General features: G+C 43.5%; 3 non-coding genes and 1 pseudogene across 3 annotated transcripts; 2 read left to right on the top strand and 2 right to left on the bottom strand.

Moving 5' to 3' along the window:
• The first annotated feature begins 6,434 nt into the window (after nt 1-6,434).
• Nucleotides 6,435-6,519, top strand: LOC140317442 (U5 spliceosomal RNA; annotated as a pseudogene).
• A 233-nt stretch (nt 6,520-6,752) lies between these two features.
• On the top strand, nt 6,753-6,943 carry LOC140317000 (U2 spliceosomal RNA). The gene has a single exon (XR_011917355.1). It is a non-coding gene; the product is annotated as a U2 spliceosomal RNA (small nuclear RNA).
• Nucleotides 6,944-9,576: 2,633 nt separating this feature from the next.
• Nucleotides 9,577-9,767, bottom strand: LOC140317478 (U2 spliceosomal RNA). Its single transcript, XR_011917776.1, has one exon. It is a non-coding gene; the product is annotated as a U2 spliceosomal RNA (small nuclear RNA).
• A 316-nt stretch (nt 9,768-10,083) lies between these two features.
• On the bottom strand, nt 10,084-10,197 carry LOC140317437 (U5 spliceosomal RNA). The gene has a single exon (XR_011917751.1). It is a non-coding gene; the product is annotated as a U5 spliceosomal RNA (small nuclear RNA).
• Nucleotides 10,198-22,110: the final 11,913 nt, after the last annotated feature.

Raw genomic sequence — 22,110 nt, 5'->3', positions numbered from 1 at the left:
CAAAACTGAAGGATCAGGAATCCGAGAATAAGCTTCTTTTCATACGTTCTGCATGATTTGGGATTTTATGTATAAAATGAATTCCTTCTCTCAAACTAAATTAACACTGCTTTGTCCTTCATATGTACCCATTTCTACATATATTTCAAGCATAAACTTCCTCATACTACCCTGAATGAGAAAGAGCCACACTTGTGATTAAGCCATACCTCCCTTTTGAGGAGTTCTGCATGATTTGGGATTTTATCTATAAAATTAATTCCTTCACTCAAACTATGTTAAAACGGCTTTTACCTTCATATTTATCAATGTCTCAATAGATTTAAGCAAAAAAACAACGTTGTACTTTGCAATAAAAGAAAGAGCAAATCAAAAGTTTTAGGAATCCGAGAATAAGCTTATTTTCATGAGTTCTGCACGATTTCGGATTTTATGTATAAAATGAATTCATTCACTCAAACCAAGTTAAAACTGCTTTTTCCTTCATATTTATCAATGTCTAGATCGACTTCAACAAAGAACAACACTGTATTTTGCAGTAGAAGAAAGAGCAACACTGAAGGATCATGAATCCGAGAATAAGCTTATTTTCTTATGGGCAAGTGGGAACTGCTTTGTCCTTCATATTTATCAATGTGTAGATGGATTTCAACTTCTTCTACTGCATCTTCTTCACACCTTCTTGTAGCCGAACACTTCCGCTCCCGCTATTGATTGTGTACAGTCGGGTATTTTAACCTTTTCTTACCCGCTTTTTACCAACTATGGTCGGACATTCACACCGTCTTACAGCGGAACACCTCCGCTCCCGCTTTTTATGGTGTATAGTCGGGCATTCGAACCTTTTCTTACCCGCTATTTACAAACTATGGTAGGACATTCAAACCTTCGTGTATCCGAAAACCTCCGCTCTCTCTTTTGATCATACATTTTCGGACATTCGCACCTTTTCTTACCCGCTTTTTACAAACCATGGTCGGACTGTCACACCTTCTTGTAGCCGAACACATCCACTCCCGCTATTGATTGTGTACAGTCGGGTATTTTAACCTTTTCTTACCCGCTTTTTACCAAGTATGGTCGGACATTCACACCTTCGTACAGCGGAACACCTCCGCTCCATCTTTTGATGGTGTATGTTCGGGCATTCAAACCTTTTCTTACCCGCTTTTTCCAAACTATGGTCGGCTATTCACAGCTTCCTCTCCACCATACCTGTATGGTGGGATATTCCCACCCACTTGCATCCGAAAACCTCCGCCCCAAATTTTGTTGATATTTAGTCGGACATTCGCACCTTACCCGCTTTTGGCAAACTATGGCCTTCTTGCAGCCAAACAACTCTGATCTTGCTTTTGATGATGTAAGGTTGGGCATTCAGACCTTGCTTCACCTGCTTTTCACCAAATATAGTCGGACATTCACACCTTCTTGCAGCCGAACACTTCCGCTCCACCTTTTAGTGTTCTATCACACCTTTTTTTTCACCGCATTTTATACATTATGGTTGGAAATTTTCAACCAATTTCATCCGAAGACCTCTCCTCCCGCTTTTGTTAATATATTTGAACTTTAGTTTGACATTCAAACCTTCTTGCAGCTGAACCACCTCCGCTCCCTGTTTTGATCATATATGGTCTGGCAATACTACCTTTTCTTACCCGTTTGTGAGTAATTATGGCTGGACATTCACACCTACTTGCAGCCGAACACAACCTCTCTCGCTTTTGATGATGTATGGACCGGCATTCTTACCTTTTCTAACACATTTTTCAGCAATTATGGTCGGAGATTCACACCTACTCACAGCCGAACAACTCCGCTCCCGCATTTGATGGTGTATAGTCGGGCATTCTCACCCTTTCTCATCAGCTTTTTGCAAATTATGATCTGACATTCACACCTACTTGCAGTCGAACAGCTCTGCTCCCGCTTTTGATTATGTATAGTTGGATATTCGAACCTTTTCTTAACTGCTTTTTACAAACTTTGGTTGGACGTTCACACCTTCTTGTAGCCGAACACATGCACTCCTGCTTTTGATGATGTATGGTTGGGCATTCGCACCTTTTTTTTACCCATTTTTCAGGTATTATGGGTGGACATTCACACCTTCTTGCAGCTGAACACCTCCTCTCCCACTTATGATCATGTGTGGTTTGATTTTCGAAAATTTTCTTTCATGTTTTCTAGCAATTATTGATGGACATTTAGACCTTCTTGCAGCTGAACACCACCTCTCCCGATTTTGATTATGTATGGACCGGCATTTTTACCTTTTCTAACACATTTTTCAGCAATTATGGTTGGAGATTCACACCTACTCACAGCCGAACAACTCCGCTACTGCATTTGATGGTGTATAGTCGGGCATTCTCACCCTTTCTCATCAGCTTTTTGCAAATTATGATCTGACATTCACACCTACTTCCAGTCGAACAGCTCTGCTCCCGCTTTTGATTATGTTTGGTTAGATATTCGAACCTTTTCTTAACTGCTTTTTACAAACTTTGGTCGGACGTTCACAATATCTTGCAGCCGAACACCTCCGCTTCCGCTTTTGATGGTGTATATTCGGGCATACGAACCTTTTCTTACCCGCTTTTTACAAACCAAGGTCGGACTTTCACACCTTCTCTTAGCTGAACAACTCCGCTCCCTCTTTTGATTGTGTACAGTCGGGTAATTTAACCTTTTCTTACCCGCTTTTTACCATCTATGGTCGGACATTCACACCGTCTTACAGCGGAACACCTCCGCTCCCTCTTTTGATGATGTATGGTTAGGCATTCGCACCTTCTCTTACCCATTTTTCAGTAATTATGGGTAGACATTCACACCTTCTTGCAGCTGAACACCTCCTCTTCCTGCTTATGATCATGTGCAGTTTGATATTTGAAAATTTTCTTTCATGTTTTCTAGCAATTATTGATGGACATTCAGACCGTCTTGCAGCTGAACACCTCCGCTCCAGCTGTTGATGGTGTATAGTCGGGCTTTCGAGCCTTTTCTTCCCCGATTTTTACAAATTATGGATGGACATTCAGACCTTCTTTCAGCCGAAAACCTCCGCTCCCTCTTTTGATCATACATTGTCGGGCATTCGCACCTTTTCTTACCCGCTTTTTACAATTCATGGTCGGACTTTCACACCTTTTAGTAGCGGAACAACTCTGCTCCCGCTATTGATTGTGTACAATAGGGTATTTTAACCTTTTCTTACCTGCTTTTTGCCAATTATGGTTGGACATTCACACCTTCTTACAGCGGAACACCTCCGCTCCCTCCTTTGATGGTGTATGTTCGGGCATTCGAACCTTTTCTTACCCGCTTTTTACAAACTATGGTCAGACATTCAAACCTTCTTGTAGCCGAACACATCCACTCCTGCTTTTGATGATGGGTATTCAAACCTACTTGTTGCCCGCTTTTCATTAATTATGGGTGGACATACACACCTTGTCGCAGCCAAACACCTCCGCTCCCTGTTAGGATCATGTATGGTTGGGCATTCGTACCTTTTCTTACCCATTTTGCAGTAATTATGGGTGGACATTCACACCTTCTTGCATTTGAACACCTCCTCTCCCGCTTATGATCATGTGCGGTTTGATTTTCGAAAATTCTCTTCCATGTTTTCTAGCAATTATTGATGGACATTCAGACCTTCTTGCAGCTGAACACCTCCGCTCCAGCTGTTGATGGTGTATAGTCGGGCTTTCGAGCCTTTTCTTCCCAGATTTTTACAAAATATGGATGGACATTCAGACCTTGTTTCAGCCGAAAACCTCCGCTCCCTCTTTTGATCATACATTGTCGGGCATTCGCACCTTTTCTTACCCGCTTTTTACAAAACCATGGTCGGACTTTCACACCTTCTTACAGCGGAACACCTCCGCTCCCTCCTTTGATGGTGTATGTTCGGGCATTCGAACCTTTTCTTACCCGCTTTTTACAAACTATGGTCAGACATTCACACCTTCTTGCAGCCGAACACTTCCGCTCTACCTTTTAGTGTTCTATGGGGTATTCACACCTTTTTTTTCACCGCATTTTATAGATTTTGGTTGTAAATTCTCACCCACTCTTATCCGAAGACCTCTCCTCCTGCTTTGGTTAATATATAGTCGGGCATTCAAACCTTTTCTTACCCGCTTTTTACAAATTATGGTCGAACATTCACACCTACTTGCAGCCGAACACCTCCGCTCCCGCTTTTGATGGTGTATAGTCGGGCTTTCGAGCCTTTTCTTCCCCGGTTTTTACAAATTATGGTTGGACATTCAGACCTTGCAGCCGAAAACCTCCGCTCCCTCTTTTGATCATACATTGTCAGGCATTCGCACCTACTTGCAGCCGAATACTTCCGCTCCACCTTTTAGTGATGTATGGTTGGCATTTGCACCTTTTCTTACCCTTTCTTACCCTACTGATTGCTTAAGATTAAGTTGTTTTTTCTCAAACTACAACATTTTTTTAATTGTTGAAACTTGATTTGAAGTGGATAAATAAGGAGGACAAACAGTTTTGAGTCAGGCTGATAGAAGGAATTAATTTTATAGCAAAATCTGTATTTCGTCATATGTCGAGAGATGCTTATTGCTGAAGAAGTACAAAGTACAACGTTGTTTATCGTTGAAACTTGATTAGACATGAATAAATATGAAGGACAAAGCAGTCTTAACTTGGTTAGAGTTAAGGTTTTATAGGAGAATCCGAATTCGTGCATAACTCGTAAAATAGAGCTTATTTTCGGATTCCTGAAGAATGAGTCTGGTTCTTTCTCATAATACAAAGTTTGTTGTTTATTGTTGAAACTTCATCAGAAGTGAAGAAATAAAAGAATGCCTATCAACAAATGTGGGATCTAAACTCTAGTGCTTCCTCTAAAATAATTTCCTTTCTCAATTCAGAAATGTGTGTGTGTAAGTTACAACACCCGTAACACCAAAACGGCTTTCTTTTCTCTCTTTTCTCTACACTCTGCACTGTGAGAACACACACCAAATCAGAAAGGCTTTTTTCTCTCTTTTCTACATTATGGACTGTGGGGACACAAAACCGCTCTCTCTTTTTTTTTTTGATTGTGTGCCAGGGCGTTGTCTCACGTATTAGATTATGCTTACGATACGAATGGGTTTATCAGTCACATCAGAATCCATACATACTGATCCTCCCGTAATAAAATGGTCGGATCTTATCAAACACACTTTGTTTCTTGTGACAATCAAGTCAGCGAAACAGCGTATACACGTCAAGACACTGAATCAAGTTTGCCACAAGAACTCATAAGTTTGGCAGTATTGCTCTGCCGTCAGCAATCATACACCCATTTTATTTTCGTGAGACATGTGCAGGCACCTGTTCATCTACTGTTCTATCACTATGAATTAGTTTATCTATTATCAATAAGGATACTTCTACAACTACTATCAAAGTATGTCCAGACTTCTTATGTTGTCAGTTGCTATATATGAATAAGTGGGTAGCTACTGACAAGCATTAAGCATGTCACACAGCCCAAACATATAACATTTCAGGACACACCACACAGTTAACAACCACAGTGAAGTGTCAAAGCCCAAACATGTAACATTCAACAGGACACTTACACAACACATTCAAATCAAACAGTCAGACAACATACAAGAACATATACCCCAGTCGGCATTGCTCCCTGCCTATTTTCCTACAGCTCACCATGTGTGCGCACACCTTTATTCACAAACTCTTCAACTTATACTCTTTTACCGAAGCTGCTACAGCTCGATTGGCCGAACACCGAATAATCCTAATTCGGTGAATTTGACATCTGCCTTACATGTAACAGATTAGCGGTTTAGCAGTTTTAATTTAGTTTGAGTGAAGGAATTCATTTTATAGCAAAATCCGAAATCGTGAAGAACTCATGAAAGTAAGCTTATTCTCGGATTCCTGAAACTTTAGATTTGCTATTTCTTTTACTGCAAAGTACAACGTTGTTTTTTTTGTTTAAATCTTTCAAGACATGGTAAATATGAAGGACAAAGCAGTTTTAACATAGTTTGAGTGAAGGAATTCATTTTATTGATAAAATCCCAAAAGTCTGCTGAGAAAAGAGAGTGAATGCGAAGTAGACTTTAACACGGCTCTGGGAGCGAGCCGAGTGCGGGCTATCCGGGAGAATTGCTTGAAAGAAACGCGACACCGAATGAGCGGTCAGAACAAAGCCTCAATACGGTTTTCCCGTGGTGTTTTTGTTGCTGCCTTGTCTTTTGCACAGAGTAAAAGACAAGGCAGCCATCGAATAGGGCCCGATTGTTCCTACTTGGTCAGCAGAGGAGCAAGGGGGGGGGGGGGGGGGGGAGCAAGCGTCTCAACCAAGCAAAGCTCACCATGGGGAAGGTGGCTATGCCAACTAGCCTGATGCCCTGCTCCCGCAGTGACGGATAATCGTACTCTGGTTTCTCTTCATAACGTACAAGTCTTTCGCCTTTTACTAAAGACTTCTGTGGAGAGCAGCACTAATGAGTTGCGACTGTGCCGATGTTCGAAGCTGGAGTGCAAAGTTGTTGCTTGAATGGTGCTTGCTGGAGCGTGCGGGAGTGCAAAGTTATACCATTTAAAAGGGCTGAAGAGTGCTCAGTGCAGCAGGTGGGCGGAGGTGCAAAGTGACACTCTGGCCACCTATGGCCATAAAAAGAACAGGGGTGTTAGCGGACAAGTGCGCATTGTGCCAGGAAGGGCCCTCGGACGTGAACCAGTGGACAGTTGTCGCTTCTCGGCCTTTTGGCTAAGATCAAGTGTAGTATCTGTTCTTATCAGTTTAATATCTGATATGTCCTCTATACGAGGACTACATATTAAATGGATTTTTAGCAATAGGAGTTGAAAAAGTAGCTTGCTCCGTTCACTCCAAGCATTGACCCCGTACTGCAGTGCCGCTGGGAACGGTGCGCTCTTCTCTACTCTTGTGAAAAAGCAAACAGCGGTGCAGGATGCAAGTTTCAGGGAGCCCAAGATGAAACTTTCTTTTAGTCTGCTGAGAAAAGAGAGTGAATGCGAAGTAGACTTTAACACGGCTCTGGGAGCGAGTCGAGTGCGGGCTAACCGGGAGAATTGCTTGAAAGAAACGCCATACCAAATGAGCGGTCAGAACAAAGCCTCAATACGGTGTTCCCGTTGTGTTTTTGTTGCTGCCGCTGTTTGCTTTTTCACAAGAGCGCACCTGTTGAGGGGGGGCCTGGGGGGGCCTGGGTGATGGTGGGTCTCAGGCCCGGGCTGCTGCGACTGGTGTGACCGGGTGGTTTGTTTGTTTGTTTTTTGTTGTTGTTTGTTTGTTTTTTGTAGAGGTCCTCCAGAGTGGGGTTGGGTTGAGTGGGGTGGGGCGGGATGGGTACCTTCTGGGGGTACAGTAGCTCCCAGAATATGGTCGCTGCAGGCCCCGAGCCTGGTGGACATCAGGCCCTCCTGTCCTGTGTTGGCTCCCTTTTAAAATGTACAGAACTTAGAACAGGTCTAGTCCCTGGCTTTCGGCAGAACTGTCTTCTTTACTTTTTTTTTTTTCCCCTTATCGTGTTCAGCATTATGGCAGCAGAATTGTAGTCTGAATACCTTTGATGCCAAACAGATTTGCTTTGCCAAGGGAAGTTTTATAAATGTAAAGCTCCCCTTGATGCCCATTTATTTATTTCTGTTTACAATATATGACATGTAATAGAACTGAACCGGACCGGGGGACAAGGAAAGAAGAAGAGGAAAGAAGAGAAAAACAGAACATACATCGCATACAACACAGCTGTGGATATAGATGACCTGAGACGACATGATAATACATCAACTGCTTAGCGACCATGCTACTGGACTAATGAATGTGGTTGTGTGTGTGTGAGAACATGCAACACCCATGGCACAGGACCTACATGATAACCGTGCTTAGTTATGAGTGTATAAGCGTACAGGGCCACAATCCACAGCCCCCCCAAGCAATCAGAAGCAGGCAGAGAGGGCCACAAGACCCAGGCCACCAGCAGCCCCCACAGAGCACAGAACCCAGGAAGCCCACCGCAGGGGCAACCACGCATCCACCCAGAAGACTGCAGAGGAAGCCCCCGGAAAGAGCCCCCATAAGCATAGGGCAGAGGCCCTCCGGGAGCCAGGGGCAACAGCCCACCGACGTCGCCAGGCCCCAGCCGCCCAGACATGGGCCGTGCACTGGATCCGGGCCCCAGGAGCCCGAGCGCCCCCAAACCCCCCGACAGAGGCCCCACCCAATACCCAGGAGGGCCAAGCGCCCCAGACAGCCACACAGTGGGTCAGCGCCTGCCCCAGCACCCCTAGCCAAGTGCCCTGGGAGTCAAGACGTGCCCACAGGTGGGTGAAGTCGCGAGCAGTGGAGAGAGGCCACGCCGCCCCCCCCATCGGGAGAAGCACAGGCAGGCCAGGCGACAGCAAGTCCAAGATCCAGGCCCAATCATTACCACACACACTTTCATGTCCCATACATCCACACGTCCTCCCTCCCTCGACTCCGCTGGGGTGTAGTGCAGCGGGCACACCAGGGGGCCAGCAGCCCCCCAGCCACCACAGACCCCAAACCAGCAGAACAATTAATTAATCCTCCTGGCCCCTCCCGCCCCGAGCAGCAACCAGGAAGCAGGGGTGTGCGAAGAAGACCCCTCCCCTCACCCTTCTGGCTCTTCAATATTTTCTAATAGTGAGCAATTAAAATTGAGGGGCAGCCAAACTTGTAGAACTGGGAGCGTGGCCCTCTGGGCAGCCTACATACCCAAAGAGCCCCGCCCACCAGATGCCACTCAGTGTAACCACCCCCCAAGACCTAATGTGTGTGTGTGAGTGTGTTTGATAAGTAGTAATGTCTAAGGTGTAATTAAAACAGGGGTGGGAACTGCAGAGTGCAACTACTGCAGAGTCCACTACACCCCACCGAACACACACGCCCCCAAAACCCTTCATGTGTGAGTGTGTGCTGTGTACAGGAGCCAGAAGGGAGAATGGGGATATACACTGGGGGCAGCCAGGGACTGGCTGCAATAGGCATCCCCGCTACCAGGGAGCCAACACAGGACAGGAGGGCCTGATGTCCACCAGGCTCGGGGCCTGCAGCGACCATATTCTGGGAGCTACTGTACCCCCAGAAGGTACCCATCCCGCCCCACCCCACTCAACCCAACCCCACTCCGGAGGACCTCTACAAAAAACAAACAAACAACAACAAAAAACAAACAAACAAACCACCCGGTCACACCAGTCGCAGCAGCCCGGGCCTGAGACCCACCATCACCCAGGCCCCCCCAGAGCCCCCCTCAACAGGTGCGCTCTTGTGAAAAAGCAAACAGCGGCAGCAACAAAAACACAACGGGAACACCGTATTGAGGCTTTGTTCTGACCGCTCATTTGGTATGGCGTTTCTTTCAAGCAATTCTCCCGGTTAGCCGACACTCGGCTCGCTCCCATAGCCGGGTTAAAGTCTACATCGCATTCACTCTCTTTTCTCAGCAGACTAAAAGAAAGTTTCATCTTGGGCTCCCTGAAACTTGCATCCTGCACCGCTGTTTGCTTTTTCACAAGAGTAGAGAAGAGCGCACCGTTCCCAGCGGCACTGCAGTACGGGGTCAATGCTTGGAGTGAACGGAGCAAGCTACTTTTTCAACTCCTATTGCTAAAAATCCATTTAATATGTAGTCCTCGTATAGAGGACATATCAGATATTAAACTGATAAGAACAGATACTACACTTGATCTTAGCCAAAAGGCCGAGAAGCGACAACTGTCCACTGGTTCACGTCCGAGGGCCCTTCCTGGCACAATGCGCACTTGTCCGCTAACACCCCTGTTCTTTTTATGGCCATAGGTGGCCAGAGTGTCACTTTGCACCTCCGCCCACCCGCTGCACTGAGCACTCTTCAGCCCTTTTAAATGGTATAACTTTGCACTCCCGCACGCTCCAGCAAGCACCATTCAAGCAACAACTTTGCACTCCAGCTTCGAACATCGGCACAGTCGCAACAAGTAAGGCGACTCTACTCAGAGAAGTCACTCTGCACAGTAACAAGATTTCTTTTGCACAGACAGAAAGGGCTTCACCCGCAAAGGTAAAGCCTGCCAAAAATAGAAACAACTCATTAGTCCTGCTCTCCACAGAAGTCTTTAGTAAAAGGTGAAAGACTTGTACGTTATGAAGAGAAACCAGAGTACGATTATCCGTCACTGCGGGAGCAGGGCATCAGGCTAGTTGGCATAGCCACCTTCCCCATGGTGAGCTTTGCTTGGTTGAAACGCTTGCTGGTAAAAGAGTATAAGTTGAAGAGTTTGTGAATAAAGGTGTGCGCACACATAGTGAGCTGTAGGAAAATAGGCAGGGAGCAATGCCGGCTGGGGTATATGTTCTTGTATGTTGTCTGACTGTTTGATTTGAATGTGTTGTGTAAGTGTCCTGTTGAATGTTACATGTTTGGGCTTTGACACTTCACGGTGGTTGTTAACTGTGTGGTGTGTCCTGAAATGTTATATGTTTGGGCTGTGTGACATGCTTAATGCTTGTCAGTAGCTACCCACTTATTCATATATAGCAACTGACAACATAAGAAGTCTGGATATACTTTGATAGTAGTTGTAGAAGTATCCTTATTGATAATAGATAAACTAATTCATAGTGATAGAACAGTAGATGAACAGGTGCCTGCACATGTCTCACGAAAATAAAATGGGTGTATGATTGCTGACGGCAGAGCAATACTGCCAAACTTATGAGTTCTTGTGGCAAACTTGATTCAGTGTCTTGACGTGTATACGCTGTTTCGCTGACTTGATTGTCACAAGAAACAAAGTGTGTTTGATAAGATCCGACCATTTTATTACGGGAGGATCAGTATGTATGGATTCTGATGTGACTGATAAACCCATTCGTATCGTAAGCATAATCTAATACGTGAGACAACGCCCTGGCACACAATCAAAAAAAAAAAGAGAGAGCGGTTTTGTGTCCCCACAGTCCATAATGTAGAAAAGAGAGAAAAAAGCCTTTCTGATTTGGTGTGTGTTCTCACAGTGCAGAGTGTAGAGAAAAGAGAGAAAAGAAAGCCGTTTTGGTGTCACAGGTGTTGTAACTTACACACACACATTTCTGAATTGAGAAAGGAAATTATTTTAGAGGAAGCACTAGAGTTTAGATCCCACATTTGTTGATAGGCATTCATTTATTTCTTCACTTCTGATGAAGTTTCAACAATAAACAACAAACTTTGTATTATGAGAAAGAACCAGACTCATTCTTCAGGAATCCGAAAATAAGCTCTATTTTACGAGTTATGCACGAATTCGGATTCTCCTATAAAACCTTAACTCTAACCAAGTTAAGACTGCTTTGTCCTTCATATTTATTCATGTCTAATCAAGTTTCAACGATAAACAACGTTGTACTTTGTACTTCTTCAGCAATAAGCATCTCTCGACATATGACGAAATACAGATTTTGCTATAAAATTAATTCCTTCTATCAGCCTGACTCAAAACTGTTTGTCCTCCTTATTTATCCACTTCAAATCAAGTTTCAACAATTAAAAAAATGTTGTAGTTTGAGAAAAAACAACTTAATCTTAAGCAATCAGTAGGGTAAGAAAGGGTAAGAAAAGGTGCAAATGCCAACCATACATCACTAAAAGGTGGAGCGGAAGTATTCGGCTGCAAGTAGGTGCGAATGCCTGACAATGTATGATCAAAAGAGGGAGCGGAGGTTTTCGGCTGCAAGGTCTGAATGTCCAACCATAATTTGTAAAAACCGGGGAAGAAAAGGCTCGAAAGCCCGACTATACACCATCAAAAGCGGGAGCGGAGGTGTTCGGCTGCAAGTAGGTGTGAATGTTCGACCATAATTTGTAAAAAGCGGGTAAGAAAAGGTTCGAATGCCCGACTATATATTAACCAAAGCAGGAGGAGAGGTCTTCGGATAAGAGTGGGTGAGAATTTACAACCATAATCTATAAAATGCGGTGAAAAAAAAGGTGTGAATACCCCATAGAACACTAAAAGGTAGAGCGGAAGTGTTCGGCTGCAAGAAGGTGTGAATGTCTGACCATAGTTTGTAAAAAGCGGGTAAGAAAAGGTTCGAATGCCCGAACATACACCATCAAAGGAGGGAGCGGAGGTGTTCCGCTGTAAGAAGGTGTGAATGTCCGACCATAGTTGGCAAAAAGCAGGTAAGAAAAGATTAAAATACCCGATTGTACACAATCAATAGCGGGAGCAGAGTTGTTCCGCTACTAAAAGGTGTGAAAGTCCGACCATGGTTTGTAAAAAGCGGGTAAGAAAAGGTGCGAATGCCCGACAATGTATGATCAAAAGAGGGAGCGGAGGTTTTCGGCTGAAACAAGGTCTGAATGTCCATCCATATTTTGTAAAAATCTGGGAAGAAAAGGCTCGAAAGCCCGACTATACACCATCAACAGCTGGAGCGGAGGTGTTCAGCTGCAAGAAGGTCTGAATGTCCATCAATAATTGCTAGAAAACATGGAAGAGAATTTTCGAATATCAAACCGCACATGATCATAAGCGGGAGAGGAGGTGTTCAAATGCAAGAAGGTGTGAATGTCCACCCATAATTACTGCAAAATGGGTAAGAAAAGGTACGAATGCCCAACCATACATGATCCTAACAGGGAGCGGAGGTGTTTGGCTGCGACAAGGTGTGTTTGTCCACCCATAATTAATGAAAAGCGGGCAACAAGTAGGTTTGAATACCCATCATCAAAAGCAGGAGTGGATGTGTTCGGCTACAAGAAGGTTTGAATGTCTGACCATAGTTCGTAAAAAGCGGGTAAGAAAAGGTTCGAATGCCCGAACATACACCATCAAAGGAGGGAGCGGAGGTGTTCCGCTGTAAGAAGGTGGGAATGTCCAACAGTAATTGGCAAAAAGCGGGTAAGAAAAGGTTAAAATACCCTATTGTACACAATCAATAGCGGGAGCAGAGTTGTTCCGCTACTAAAAGGTGTGAAAGTCCGACCATGAATTGAAAAAGCAGGTAAGAAAAGGTGCGAATGCCCGACAATGTATGATCAAAAGAGGGAGCGGAGGTTTTCAGCTGAAAGAAGGTCTGAATGTCCATCCATAATTTGTAAAAATCTGGGAAGAAAAGGCTCGAAAGCCCGACTATACACCATCAACAGCTGGAGCGGAGGTGTTCAGCTGCAAGAAGGTCTGAATGTCCATCAATAATTGCTAGAAAACATGGAAGAGAATTTTCGAATATCAAACCGCACATGATCATAAGCGGGAGAGGAGGTGTTCAAATGCAAGAAGGTGTGAATGTCCACCCATAATTACTGCAAAATGGGTAAGAAAAGGTACGAATGCCCAACCATACATGATCCTAACAGGGAGCGGAGGTGTTTGGCTGCGACAAGGTGTGTTTGTCCACCCATAATTAATGAAAAGCGGGCAACAAGTAGGTTTGAATACCCATCATCAAAAGCAGGAGTGGATGTGTTCGGCTACAAGAAGGTTTGAATGTCTGACCATAGTTCGTAAAAAGCGGGTAAGAAAAGGTTCGAATGCCCGAACATACACCATCAAAGGAGGGAGCGGAGGTGTTCCGCTGTAAGAAGGTGGGAATGTCCAACAGTAATTGGCAAAAAGCGGGTAAGAAAAGGTTAAAATACCCTATTGTACACAATCAATAGCGGGAGCAGAGTTGTTCCGCTACTAAAAGGTGTCAAAGTCCGACCATGAATTGAAAAAGCAGGTAAGAAAAGGTGCGAATGCCCGACAATGTATGATCAAAAGAGGGAGCGGAGGTTTTCAGCTGAAAGAAGGTCTGAATGTCCATCCATAATTTGTAAAAATCGGGGAAGAAAAGGCTCGAAAGCCCGACTATACACCATCAACAGCTGGAGCGGAGGTGTTCAGCTGCAAGAAGGTCTGAATGTCCATCAATAATTGCTAGAAAACATGGAAGAGAATTTTCGAATATCAAACCGCACATGATCATAAGCGGGAGAGGAGGTGTTAAAATGCAAAAAGGTGTGAATGTCCACCCATAATTACTGCAAAATGGGTAAGAAAAGGTACGAATGCCCAACCATACATCATCAAAAGCAGGAGTGGATGTGTTCGGCTACAAGAAGGTTTTAATGTCCATCCATAGTTTGTAAAAAGCGGGTAAGAAAAGGTTCGAATGCCCGAACATACACCATCAAAAGAGGGAGCGGAGGTGTTCCACTGTAAGAAGGTATGAATGTCTGACCATAGTTGGTAAAAAGCGGGTAAGAAAAGGTGAAAATACCCGACTGTACACAATCAATAGCGGGAGCGGAGTTGTTCGGCTACTAAAAGGTGTGAAAGTCCGACCCTGGTTTGTAAAAAGCGGGTAAGAGAAGGTGCGAATGCCCGACAATGTATGATCAAAAGAGGGAGCGGAGGTTTTCGGCTGCAAGAAGGTCTGAATGTCCAACAATAATTTTGTAAAAACTGGGGAAGAAAAGGCTCGAAAGCCCGACTATACATCATCAAAAGCGGGAGCGGAGGTGTTCAGCTGCAAGAAGGTCTGAATGTCCATCAATAATTGCTAGAAAACATGAAAGAAAATTTTCGAATATCAAACCACACATCATCATAAGCGGGAGAGGAGGTGTTCAGCTGCAAGAAGGTGTGAATGTCCGACCATAGTTTGTAAAAAATGGGTAAGAAAAGGTGCGAATGCTCAACCATACATCATCAAAAGCAGGAGTGGATGTGTTCGGCTAAAAGAAGTTTTGAATGTCCGACCATAGTTCGTAAAATGCGGGTAAGAAAAGGTTCAAATGCCCAAACATACACCATCAAAAGAGGGAGCGGAGGTGTTCCGCTGTAAGACGGTGTGAATGTCCAACAATAGTTGGTAAAAAGCGGGTAAGAAAAGGTTAAAATACCCGACTGTACACAATCAATAGCGGGAGCGGAGTTGTTCGGCTACAAGAAGGTGTGAAAGTCCGACCATGGTTTGTAAAAAGCGGGTAAGAAAAGGTTCGAATGCCCGAATATATACCATCAAAAGCGGAAGCGGAGGTGTTCGGCTGCAAGAAGGTGTGAACGTCCAACCAAAGTTTGTAAAAAGCAGTGAAGAAAAGTTTCGAATATCCAACCAAACATAATCAAAAGCGGGAGCAGAGCTGTTCGACTGCAAGTAGGTGTGAATGTCAGATCATAATTTGCAAAAAGCTGATGAGAAAGGGTCAGAATGCCCGACTATACATCATCAAATGCGGGAGCGGAGTTGTTCGGCTGTGAGTAGGTGTGAATCTCCGACCATAATTGCTGAAAAATGTGTTAGAAAAGGTAAAAATGCCGGTCCATACATCATCAAAAGCGAGAGAGGTTGTGTTCGGCTGCAAGTAGGTGTGAATGTCCAGCCATAATTACTCACAAACGGGTAAGAAAAGGTAGTATTGCCAGACCATATATGATCAAAACAGGGAGCGGAGGTGGTTCAGCTGCAAGAAGGTTTGAATGTCAAACTAAAGTTCAAATATATTAACAAAAGCGGGAGGAGAGGTCTTCGGATGAAATTGGTTGAAAATTTCCAACCATAATGTATAAAATGCGGTGAAAAAAAAGGTGTGATAGAACACTAAAAGGTGGAGCGGAAGTGTTCGGCTGCAAGAAGGTGTGAATGTCCGACTATATTTGGTGAAAAGCAGGTGAAGCAAGGTCTGAATGCCCAACCTTACATCATCAAAAGCAAGATCAGAGTTGTTTGGCTGCAAGAAGGCCATAGTTTGCCAAAAGCGGGTAAGGTGCGAATGTCCGACTAAATATCAACAAAATTTGGGGCGGAGGTTTTCGGATGCAAGTGGGTGGGAATATCCCACCATACAAGTATGGTGGAGAGGAAGCTGTGAATAGCCGACCATAGTTTGGAAAAAGCGGGTAAGAAAAGGTTTGAATGCCCGAACATACACCATCAAAAGAGGGAGCGGAGGTGTTCCGCTGTACGAAGGTGTGAATGTCCGACCATACTTGGTAAAAAGCGGGTAAGAAAAGGTTAAAATACCCGACTGTACACAATCAATAGCGGGAGCGGAGTTGTTCGGCTACAAGAAGGTGTGACAGTCCGACCATGGTTTGTAAAAAGCGGGTAAGAAAAGGTGCGAATGTCCGAAAATGTATGATCAAAAGAGAGAGCGGAGGTTTTCGGATACACGAAGGTTTGAATGTCCTACCATAGTTTGTAAATAGCGGGTAAGAAAAGGTTCGAATGCCCGACTATACACCATAAAAAGCGGGAGCGGAGGTGTTCCGCTGTAAGACGGTGTGAATGTCCGACCATAGTTGGTAAAAAGCGGGTAAGAAAAGGTTAAAATACCCGACTGTACACAATCAATAGCGGGAGCGGAAGTGTTCGGCTACAAGAAGGTGTGAAGAAGATGCAGTAGAAGAAGTTGAAATCCATCTACACATTGATAAATATGAAGGACAAAGCAGTTCCCACTTGCCCATAAGAAAATAAGCTTATTCTCGGATTCCTGATCCTTCAGTGTTGCTCTTTCTTCTACTGCAAAATACAGTGTTGTTCTTTGTTGAAGTCGATCTAGACATTGATAAATATGAAGGAAAAAGCAGTTTTAACTTGGTTTGAGTGAATGAATTCATTTTATACATAAAATCCGAAATCGTGCAGAACTCATGAAAATAAGCTTATTCTCGGATTCCTAAAACTTTTGATTGGCTCTTTCTTTTACTGCAAAGTACAACGTTGTTTTTTTGTTTAAATCTATCGAGACATTGATAAATATGAAGGTAAAAGCCGTTTTAACATAGTTTGAGTGAAGGAATTGATTTTATAGAAAAAATCCCAAATCATGCAGAACTCCTCAAAAGGGAGGTATGGCTTAATCACAAGTGTGGTTCTTTCTCATTCAGGGTAGTATGAGGAAGTTTATGCTTGAAATATATGTAGAAATGGGTACATATGAAGGACAAAGCAGTGTTAACTTAGTTTGAGAGAAGGAATTCATTTTATACATAAAATCCCAAATCATGCAGAACGTATGAAAAGAAGCTTATTCTCGGATTCCTGATCCTTCAGTTTTGCTCTTTCTTCTACTGCAAAATACAATGTTGTTCTTTGTTGAAGTCGATCTAGACATTGATAAATATGAAGGAAAAAGCAGTTTTAACTTGGTTTGAGTGAATGAATTCATTTTATACATAAAATCCGAAATCGTGCAGAACTCATGAAAATAAGCTTATTCTCGGATTCCTAAAACTTTTGATTTGCACTTTCTTTTACTGCAAAGTACAACGTTGTTTTTTGTTGAAATCTATCTAGACATTGATAAATATGAAGGTAAAAGCCGTTTTAACATAGTTTGAGTGAAGGAATTAATTTTATAGATAAAATCCCAAATCATGCAGAACTCCTCAAAAGGGAGGTATGGCTTAATCACAAGTGTGGCTCTTTCTCATTCAGGGTAGTATGAGGAAGTTTATGCTTGAAATATATGTAGAAATGGGTACATATGAAGGACAAAGCAGTGTTAACTTAGTTTGCGTGAAGAAATTCATTTTATACATAAAATCCGAAATCGTGCAGAACTCATGAAAATAAGCTTATTCTCGGATTCCTAAAACTTTTGATTTGCACTTTCTTTTACTGCAAAGTACAACGTTGTTTTTTGTTGAAATCTATCTAGACATTGATAAATACCAGCCGAAACTCTGCTGCCGCTTTTGATAATTTATGGTTGGGCATTCTTACCTTTTCTTACCCGCTTTTTACAAATTATGATCTTAGATTCACACCTACTTGCACTACTTACTACCTTCTCATCCACTTATGATCATGTGCGGTTGGGCTTTCGCACCTTTTCTTACCCATTTTTCAGTAATTATGGGTGGACATTCAGACCTTCTTGCAGCCGAAAACCTCCGCTCCTCTTTTGATCATACATTGTCGGGCATTCACACCTTGTCTTACCCACTTTTTACAAACTTTAGTCGGACATTCAAACCTTCTTGCAGCTGAACCACCTCCGCTCCCTGTTTTGATCATATATGGTCTGGCAATAGTACCTTTTCTAACCCATTTGTGAGTAATTATGGCTGGACATTCACACCTTCTTGCAGCCGAACACAACCTCTCCCGCTTTTGATGATATATGGTCCGGCATTCTTACCTTTTCTAACACATTTTTCAGCAATTATGGTCGGACATTCACACCTACTCACAGACGAACACCTCCGCTCCCACATTTGATAGTGTATAGTCGGGCATTCTCACCCTTTCTCATCAGCTTTTTGCAAATTATGATCTGATATTCACACCTACTTGCAGTCGAACAGCTCTGCTCCCGCTTTTGATTATGTTTGGTTGGATATTCGAACATTTTCTTAATGCTTTTTACAAACTTTGGTCGGACGTTCACACCGTCTTGCAGCCGAACACCTCCGCTTCCGCTTTTGATGGTGTATAGTCGGGCATTCGAGCCTTTTCTTACCCACCTATTACTTACTATGGTTGGACATTCAAACCTTCTTGTAGCCGAACACATCCGCTCCTGCTTTTGATGATGTATGATTTGGCATTCGCACCTTTTCTTACCCATTTTTCAGTAATTATTGGTCGGACATTCAGACCTTCTTGCACCTGAACACCTCTGCTCCCGCTTTTGATGGTGTATAGTTGGGCTTTCGAGCCTTTTCTTCCCCGATTTTTACAAATTACGGTTGGACATTCAGACCTTGCAGCCGAAAACCTCCGCTCCCTCTTTTGATCATACATTGTCGGGCATTCGCCCCTTGTCTTAAACGGTTTTTACAAACTTTAGTCAGACATTCACACCTTGCAGCTGAACCACCTCCACTCCCTGTTTTGATCATGTGTGGTCTGGAAATACTACCTTTTCTTCCCCCGTTTGTGAGTAATTATGGCTGGACATTCACATCTACTTGCAGCCGAAAAACAATCTCTCCCGCTTTTGATGATGTATTGTCCGGCATTCTAGTCTTTTCTATCACATTTTCAGCAATTATGATCTGACATTCACACCTACTTGCAGTCGAACAGCTCTGCTCCCGCTTTTGATTATGTTCGGTTGGGTATTCAAACCTTTTCTTAACTGCTTTTTACAAACTTTGGTCGGACGTTCACACCTTCTTGCAGCCGAACACCCCCGCTTCCGCTTTTGATGGTATATATTCGGGTATTCGAACCTTCTCTTACCCGCTTTTTACAAACCATGGTTGGACTTTCATACCTTCTTGTAGCTGAACAACTCCACTCCTGCTTTTGATAATTTATGGTTGGACATTCGCATCTTTTCCTTCCCATTTTTCAGTAATTATGGGTGGATATTCACATCTTCTTGCAGCTGAACACCTCCTCTCCCGCTAATGATCATGTAAGGTTTGATATTCGAAAATTTTCTTTCATGTTTTAAAGCAATTATTAATGGACATTCACACCTACTTGCAGCCGAACACCACCTCTCCCGCTTTTGATGATGTATGGACCGGCATTCTTACCTTTTCTAACACATTTTTCAGCAATTATGGTTGGAGAATCACACCTACTCACAGCCGAACAACTCCGCTACCGCATTTGATGGTGTATAGTCGGGATTTCTCACCCTTTTTCATCAGCTTTTTGCAAATTATTCTCTGACATTCACACCTACTTGCAGTCGAACAGCTCTGCTCCCGCCTTTGATTATGTTTGGTTAGATATTCGAACCTTTTCTTAACTGCTTTTTTACAAACTTTGGTCGGACGTTCACACCTTCTTGCAGCCGAACACCTACGCTTCCGGTTTTGATAGTGTATATTCGGGCATACGAACCTTTTCTTACCCGCTTTTTACAAACCATGGTCGGACTTTCACACCTTCTCTTAGCTGAACAACTCCGCTCCCTCTTTTGATTGTGTACAGTCGGGTATTTTAACCTTTTCTTACCCGCTTTTTACCAACTATGATCGGACATTCACACCGTCTTACAGCGGAACACCTCCGCTCCCTCTTTTGATGGTGTATGTTCGGGCATTCGAACCTTTTCTTACCCGCTTTTTACAAACCATGATCGGACTTTCACACCTTCTTGTAGCCGAACACATCCGCTCCCGCTATTGATTGTGTATAGTCGGGCATTCGAACCTTTTCTTACCCGCTTTTTACAAACTATGGTGGGACATTCAAACCTTCTTGTATCCGAAAACCTCCGCTCTCTCTTTTGATCATACATTGTCGGACATTCGCACCTTTTCTTACCCGCTTTTTACAAACCATGGTCGGACTTTCACACCTTCTTGTAGCCGAACACATCCGCTCCCGCTATTGATTGTGTACAGTCGGGTATTTTAACCTTTTCTTACCCGCTTTTTACCAACTATGGTCGGACATTCACACCTTCGTACAGCGGAACACCTCCGCTCCCTCTTTTGATGGTGTATGTTCGGGCATTCAAACCTTTTCTTACCCGCTTTTTCCAAACTATGGTCGGCTATTCACAGCTTCCTCTCCACCATACTTGTATGGTTGGATATTCACACCCACTTGCATCCGAAGACCTCTGCCCCAAATTTTGTTGATATTTAGTCGGACATTCGCACCTTACCCGCTTTTGGCAAACTATTGCCTTCTTGCAGCCAAACACCTCTGATCTCGCTTTTGATGATGTAAGGTTGGGCATTCAGACCTTGCTTCACCTGCTTTTCACCAAATATAGTCGGACATTCACACCTTCTTGCAGCCGAACACTTCCGCTCCACCTTTTAGTGTTCTATCACACCTTTTTTTCACCGCATTTTATACATTATGGTCGGAAATTTTCAACCACTCTCATCCGAAGACCTCTCCTCCCGCTTTCTTTAATATATTTGAACTTTAGTCGGAGACATTCAAACCTTCTTGCAGCTGAACCACCTCCGCTCCCTGTTTTGATCATATATGGTCTGGCAATACTACCTTTTCTTACCCGTTTGTGAGTAATTATGGCTGGACATTCACACCTACTTGCAGCCGAACACAACCTCTCTCGCTTTTGATGATGTATGGACCGGCATTTTTACTTTTTCTAACACATTTTTCAGCAATTATGGTCGGAGATTTACACCTACTCACAGCCGAACAACTCCGCTCCCGCATTTGATGATGTATAGTCGGGCATTCTCACCCTTTCTCATCAGCTTTTTGCAAATTATGATCTGACATTCACACCTACTTGCAGTCGAAAAGCTCTGCTCCCGCTTTTGATTATGTTTGGTTGGATATTCGAACCTTTTCTTAACTGCTTTTTACATATTTTGGTTGGATGTTCACACCTTCTTGTAGCCGAACACTTCCACTCCTGCTTTTGATGATGTATGGTTGGGCATTCACACCTTTTTTTTGCCCATTTTTCAGGAATTATGGGTGGACATTCACACCTTGCAGCTGAACACCTCCTATCCCACTTATGATCATGTGCGGTTTGATTTTCGAAAAGTTTCTTTCATGTTTTCTAGCAATTATTGATGGACATGTAGACCTTCTTGCAGCTGAACCACCTCCGCTCCCGCTTTTGATCATACATTGTCAGGCTTTCGCACCTTGTCTTACCCACTTTTTACAAACTTTAGTCGAACAGTCACACCTACTTGCAGCCGAACACAACCTCTCTCGCTTTTGATGATGTATGGACCGGCATTCTTACCTTTTCTAACACATTTTTCAGCAATTATGGTCGGAGATTCACACCTACTCACAGCCGAACAACTCCGCTCCCGCATTTGATGGTGTATAGTCGGGCATTCTCACCCTTTCTCATCAGCTTTTTGCAAATTATGATCTGACATTCACACCTACTTGCAGTCGAACAGCTCTGCTCCCGCTTTTGATTATGTTTGGTTGGATATTCGAACCTTTTCTTAACTGCTTTTTACAAACTTTGGTTGGACGTTCACACCTTCTTGTAGCCGAACACATGCACTCCTGCTTTTGATGATGTATGGTTGGGCATTCGCACCTTTTTTTTACCCATTTTTCAGGTATTATGGGTGGACATTCACACCTTCTTGCAGCTGAACACCTCCTCTCCCACTTATGATCATGTGTGGTTTGATTTTCGAAAATTTTCTTTCATGTTTTCTAGCAATTATTGA

This window comes from Leuresthes tenuis, unplaced genomic scaffold (assembly GCF_036924035.1).
Source record: "Leuresthes tenuis unplaced genomic scaffold, fLeuTen1.0.hap1 SCAF_10, whole genome shotgun sequence".
NCBI lineage: Eukaryota > Metazoa > Chordata > Actinopteri > Atheriniformes > Atherinopsidae > Leuresthes > Leuresthes tenuis.
The sequence above is the reverse complement of the archived record's forward strand: the minus strand, read 5'-3'. Positions and strand labels throughout refer to the sequence as shown.